The sequence below is a fragment of the Ochotona curzoniae genome, unplaced genomic scaffold (assembly GCF_017591425.1).
Source record: "Ochotona curzoniae isolate NIBS_2020 unplaced genomic scaffold, NIBS_Ocur_1.0 scaffold_274, whole genome shotgun sequence".
In the NCBI taxonomy this organism is placed as follows: domain Eukaryota; kingdom Metazoa; phylum Chordata; class Mammalia; order Lagomorpha; family Ochotonidae; genus Ochotona; species Ochotona curzoniae.
In genome coordinates this window covers 450,011-457,009 of record NW_024467101.1, presented here as the reverse complement: position 1 = coordinate 457,009, position 6,999 = coordinate 450,011, and the positions used below count along the sequence as shown (strand labels likewise).

Below are 6,999 nucleotides of genomic sequence, written 5' to 3'. Positions count from 1 at the left end.
ATGACTGTGAATTTAATAAATCAAACAAAGCAACAATTAAGGATAGCCATCCCCTCTTTCTCTCCTGCCCAACAGAAACATTAAAATGGATGGCGAGGGTCAGAGGTGGAGCACCCTCTGAGAGATTCAACGATGGTGAAGGCTGCTACTGGGTAGTTACTGATTACTATTACTTCTTTTTCAGCTTTTAGATTTTTACTTTTGATATATGTACATAACTGATCAGGGTGGAAAAGATGTAGGGTTTTTGTTCTTCTTCCCCTGCTGTGGTTCCAGCTGTCCTCTGCAGAATCCAATGAACTGCAATATGCTCCATGTGCATAAGGCCTGCCACACACTGCTTGGTCTTATCCAATGCGGAGGAACTGTTCTCATAGGGAGGCCCAAGGCTTGCCACACATAATCAAAATCTGCCAGAATCCCACTCCTGGGGCTCATGCATCTGGTACCCCTTGTAAAAATGAGCCCAAAGATCTGGGCAAGGCAACCCATGCCCTAGTGTACCCCTACCTAGGCCCCCCCCAAAAGCTTTACCCTCTGTGCATTTGTAGAGAACTGATTGAGAAATGAAGCAATTGAGACTTGACAAGAATACTGATATGATATTTTGGCTTCATCCAGAGGGGGCATAAACTTTTTTTGGTAAAGATTTATTTAGTTTTATTGGAAAGGCAGATCAGATTAACAAAGAGAGACAGAGAGAAAGATCTTCCATTCTCTCTTGTGCTCACTTCGGCAGCATATATAGTAAAAAAAAAAAAAAAAAAAAAAAAATCTTCCATTCTCAGAATCACTCCTCAAATGATAACATTGGCCATAGTTGAATGGATTCAAAAATCAGGAGCCAGGAGCATCTTCCTGGTTTCATACATGGGTGCAGAGTTGAGGGTTTGAACGATTCTCTGCCGCTTTCAAAGGCCATTATCACAGAATTGTATGGGAAGTGGAGCAGCCTGGACAAGAACTGGAACCCACATGGAATCTAGCTACTTGCAAGGTGAGGATTTAGCATTTGCCTCAGGATCAGGATTAAGATTTGGTGCTACAGGGCTGGACAAGCATGCATAAATGTATCTCCAACTGATTTATTCCAGGAACACACAGAATTATCATCATGACATAGACTCACAAAAACCGCCTTGGTGGTAAATGTAGTCCATTAACATAAGAGTAATATATCATATCACTTTATGACTCAGAAAGGAAATCAAGGTGGTTTAATTTTAAACTTGGAAAGACTTTTGGGAAAGTGAAAAATGAACAAGGAGGAGAAATGTGAAACTCCGAGAGAACTGAAACCTTCAGAAAGAATGCAGAATAACACAAATTGTAGAACAAGGCCAAGACTTCAGAAAATGAGCAGAAGGACAGGTGGGTAGGGGTAGGTTCTACTGGGCACTTCTGAGATTTAAAAACCTGATTTCTGGCTATGAGTTATAAATGGCCATCGGGAGATTTCCCTCAGATATATTTTCACAGCCTTCTGGATATCGTTATTCCTTAGACTGTAGATGAATGGGTTCAACATGGGGGGTGACCACAGTATACGTCACCGAGGCTGCTGCGGTTGAGTGTGAGTTGTGTATAGCAGTTGAGCTGAGGTACACACCCAGTCCTGTGCCATAAAACAAGGAAGCAACAGAGAGGTGAGAGGCACAGTTGGAAAAGGCTTTATACTTGCCCTGGGTTGATGAGAAGGCACAGATTGAGGAGGCAATATTAGAGTAAGAGTACAGGATCCCAGACAGGGCACCTCCTCCCAGCAACACAGTTGCAAATTGTATTATGAGGTCATTGAGAAATGTGTCAGAACAGGCTCTGTGGATCACCTGATTCAACTCACAAAAGAAGTGGGGGATTTCCATGTTTGTGCAGAAGCTCAGTCTCAGCACCAGTAAGATGTTTAATAATGCAGGCAGGACACTGATGACTCAGCACACCAGATCCAGCTGCACACAGAGCCGGGGGTTCATGATGACTTTATAGAGCAGAGGATGACAGATGGCCACAAAGCGGTCATAGGCCATCAAGGTAAAGATAAAGTTGTCCAGGGCTACAAAGAATAGAAAGAAGAACATTTGTGTGATGCAGCCTGCATAGCTGATGGCTGAGCTCTGTGACTGCATGTTCCACAGCATCTTGGGGACAGTGGTGAAGGTGAAGCAGATATCCACCATGGACAGGTTGATGAGGAAGAAGTACATTGGCGTGTGGAGTTGTGGGTCTGAGAGGATGGCCAGGATGATGAGCAGGTTCCCACTGACAGTGACCAGGTACATGGAGAGAAATAGCCCAAAGGTAGGAGGCTGCAATCCTGAATCCTCTGAAAGTCCATGAGAAGGAATTCCACAACCCATGTGTGGTTCCTTGGTTCCATGTCAGCAGTGTGACTACCAAAAGGTGAAAAATGGGTAGATGTGAGCACTAGTTACACGCTGCCAGAGCCATGATATGTGTTCTTCTTGTCAGTCTGAATGCCCCAGAATGCTTCTGTTCTCGGTTGTAGAATTCCTCTCTGATGATGCTCACTTCCTCATGAGGCTGTGCCTGCAGCAGCTACAATGAGATTCCATGATGCCCTTGAGCATACGATGTTGAATCATCACGTTCCAGGAACGTTTCAGCAGTGTGTGAGCAGCCCTGAGAAATAAACATCCCTAAGAATGAAGAAGACAAGACAAACCATGAAACACATCACTGGATGCACAGCTCTGCTGGAAAGGAAATAAATCAGATGTAAGAGAGCAAGGGTAAATCAAGTACTTTCCTGTATCTCTAGATCAAGGAAGCCCAGAAAACACTATGGTGTTTGGTCAAAGATTAAGATCTCAACGAACATAATGCTGGTGCACAAAATTGTGTGGGAAATGGCATATCTGACAAGAGCCATGGGTCACGCAGAATCCCGGTGGAGGGGCTCATTTCACGTGATCAATTCCACCACAGCAGAATCCAAAAACAAGTACAAGTAACAGGAAAGGGCTGAGAGATACATTAGAGAATATGTAGCCAGGCAGTAGGCTCATCCCCATGACACTTCAAGATGGAGAGAGTCATTCTGTCCAATGCCACTGCAGTTCGTCTTTCTCTGATGAGCTGCAAACATCTTCCTTGAAGTGAAAAGGGTGCCACTTTATTTACACCTCTGCTTGTGTATTTTGGCTACTGTACTATGTGTGACATTTGAGGACATAGGTGATCCTGAGTTACAATTTAACCAATTAACCAAAACATATCGTGAAAAGAGAGAAGCTCTCGAACACTGTGCTTTAGCAGCTTGTATTGATAGATGGGAATTGCACAGTCCCATTGGATCTGTGCCTCACCTCCCACTGTCCACAGGTGAGAGGAATCACACCCTTGTGAAATGGTCAGCATTCAAAGGACAGTTTAGCCTTTTTGGTATGAGTAAGTGAAATAACTATGAACTTGAACCAGTGCATGCTGGAGACTGTGATGAACTTAGGTGCCTTTTTTTCTGTTATTGTGTTTTCTCACCACCACACACATGTAGACACACACAGTAATATGCATGTGCACATAGGGCATATGAGAGCATCAGGAAGTTAGTGGAAATTCACACTTCTCTTACTGCTGTTTGTTCCACCATGTCCTTCAAGCTGCTGTGACTCACAGGTGAACATCATGGTCACCTTCTTCAATAAGCACAAAATCTCTAACTATCCCAGTCACATCATTGGAGAGGAGCTCTGTGGGGATGTGACTGTCACACTAACTGTCCTGACAGAGTGCAAACGGTACACTTTACTTGAGCTTGTAACTCTCCCATTGGCTACATTTCTATGTGTCCATTATCTGCCTTGTACAGAAATAATTTTTTTAAGTGCCAAATAGATAGAACTGTCCCTAAGGATGATCTAACAAGATCAGGAACCTCTGGGGAGATCATTAGAAGAACTTTCACTGGTGTTTTAAACGCGCAGTTCCAATTATAAATCTTTAATGCCCAGCAAAAAACAATGGAGTTCAAAATCAAGGAGCTAATGGAACAAAATGATGATATCCTAGCAGCATTGAGAAACATTTGGAATGTACACTATAGACAAGAAAAAATGAGCAGAGAATAAACCAGCTATTCCACAAAGGCAGCACACATAGAATAGCAATATTTGACTTGGAATTTTTTGTGTCCACCTGAATTTTTTTCCATTTATCTCATACTATTGGAGCAGTTGATCTCTATGAAGTCTGACCGCTGCTGAGAACAGGCCTTCATTTTCCTTTTCAGGAATGTCATATTTGTTAGACTGTTTTTTTGAGGTTTTTTTTTTTTTTTTCTCTTCTCTAACAAACCCGTTGAGCACTCTCAGGTCCTACTTCAGATCTTTGCCTATCACACCAGTCTCTTCTGCACACATGGTTTTCAAAATTAACTTGTTCATACTTTTACATGAATCACATTCTTCACAACATGTGTCCCTCAAGACATTATGTCACAGGCATTTCTTTAAGTATGTGGTATCTTCTCTTTGCCACTACAAGGGATAAATGAGCAGCCTCCTTAACATTATTTCTCTTCCAATCATGACATGGCCCAGTGAATAGGGGTGCATAACACAGAAACAGATTTCAATAAGGAAATGGCAAGAACAGGAGAAGAATCAAATCATTATGTTTCTCCAAAAATGTTTTAAACAAAAGAAAGTCTCCAAGATGATTGCATAGCAACAGTTTAACACAAACATGTATTCCTAAATCAATTAGTGACTATCTGATAACAAAATATGTGACATGAAATATTCTGGCATAGAACACATACAATGTTAAAATTGTTTTGATCAATAATTGTCTTATATGGGTGTTTAGTCTCTTGCAACTTTTCTTTATTTTAAATTTATTAATTTAAAAATATTTTTCAAATTTTACAGTGTTTCACATATGTAATATTCCCTTCCTATGTAGATGTTCTATGCATATATAATATTCTTTCTTTATATCAGTGATATTATTTCACATCATGTGGGGTTCATGACAACAAACATAAAGTGAGTAGACTAAGGTAGAGTATTCAAGACAAAATTGAGTCAATAGCAAAATAGTGTTACAATTTACAGAGCAAAGTTTGAAAGGTTTCATAAGTTTTAGCACAGGTATCTCTATCTGCAAAAATGTCCCCACCTCACATATTATTAAGATGATCACAAGTGCTAGAGAGCTTACTGTGGTGTCTATAGCAAGCTAAGTGGCTCTGGCAAGGCTGGCATCCCTTATCACAGCTGCACTTTGAGTCCCAGCTGCTCTGCTGCAGATGCAGCTCAGGGGATGAACCTGGAAAGGCAGCAGAAGCTGACCCCAGTCCATACAGCCTAACCATGCACATGGGAGACCCAGATGGAGTTCCTGGCTCCTGGCTTCAGCCTGAGCAGCACTGGCTGTCAGATTAGGCAGAGGCACTCACTCTCTTCTCATTTATTGTTCCTCCTTTTAAACAAATAGATGAAAAACATGTTTGAAAAATGTAGAATCAGACACCTCAAGGAGATAATGAATGTAGGTGAGCATATAGAAAGACATAGATAAGATCTTCCACTGATTAGATCCTCCTGACTTTGACAAGAACTCATGTTGTTTAAAGGATTATTTTCATGTGTTTGTATAGAAAGTACATGAGTATGTGCATGGGACATAGAGGGTATTTTCAAAAGAGGGATGGGTGTTTTGCACAGCAATGAAGGTGGGTGTTTCAAGGTTTTTATTTTCTTTTCTCCCAATGATGACAGTTATAATTAATTTTTAATGTTTTTTAAATTTTAAGGTTTCACAACTTTGAACTTAATTTTATACAAAGTGATAATATCTAAAGTATTTTTGGAGCACAGTGACATGCTATCCTTTCTCCCTTCCCCAGTCCTACACTTCATCTATTCTGAAATTTGAAAAACAAGTTTAAAATAATAAAAGAAAACAATCTCTGACAGAAGGTTATTTCGATTCAAATCTGGTAATTAAAGATGAATGTGCTGTTTAATCAAATGATAACAGTTACTTTCAGAATGAAGAATTAAGGGATATAACTTTTAGAAATAGATGTGATCACTAGAAGCTGAAAGACTCCAACAAGTAGCAGACATACAATTACAAATTAAAAATATACATACCCAGAAAATTGCAGGGCAGGCAGCATCTCACCAACCCATAGGTATCTTCAGGTGTACTTCAAAGAAAATGCAAATGGACTCAAATTTTTACAGAGAGCAAAGAAATTAAGAGCTATGTTTCATGCACACAGTTTATTTAAAAGTCATGCATAGTCAGTTTTTAACATAATATTGATTCTTCCATGAGCTCTCTGAAGATAACTTGGAAATGTTAAGATGAAGTTCATGAATGCACCCCTTTTACCACTTAATTTTTTATATTCTTCTGTGAATCAACCACATAATAGGAGAAGCTACAATGTGTGTGACACAGAACTGCTTCTGCTGCTAGAGTTTGGACTTTTCTTAATAACATCAAAGCATATTCACTTAGTCCCATCTCATATATAAAAAGTGCCTGCCCTCATGTCCCTGGACAACCCTCCACAGCCCATACCCTTCATTGCACAAACCATTGGAAAAATCCCTTGTTTGTGACCTGTCCCATTCCCTCTTGCCATAGGCTTCAGGTACATTCACTTCCTGATGCCCCATCGACCCTGCATTGCTGAGTTCTATGGACATGTCCCTTTTCATCTTCAGGAACAAGCACTTCACTGAGATCATGACGAAGGAAGCAGGCCTCTCTGCATCCTGCCCCCTCTTGGCCCAGGTCTATATAGTGTGACTCTCAGGTGGCCGCAGGTGAATGTTCCTGGCCATTGTCTTCTGAGCTTTATCTGCAGCACCTTCTGGACTTTCAGACTTACCTGGAGGTGTCTCAGAGAGGCAGGTTTTAAGTGGAAATGCAAACACTTCTGTGCAAGCTTCCAGATGGAAAGGGGAGCACATTCCCCAATGAAGGCTGCACGAAGCAGCCAAGTGTCAGTCCCTGAGCTGC

The 6,999-nt window shown here is 41.0% G+C and overlaps 1 pseudogene; it reads right to left on the bottom strand.

The window, feature by feature from the left end:
- Positions 1-1,408: 1,408 nt before the first annotated feature.
- Positions 1,409-2,357, bottom strand: LOC121171799 (annotated as a pseudogene).
- Positions 2,358-6,999: the final 4,642 nt, after the last annotated feature.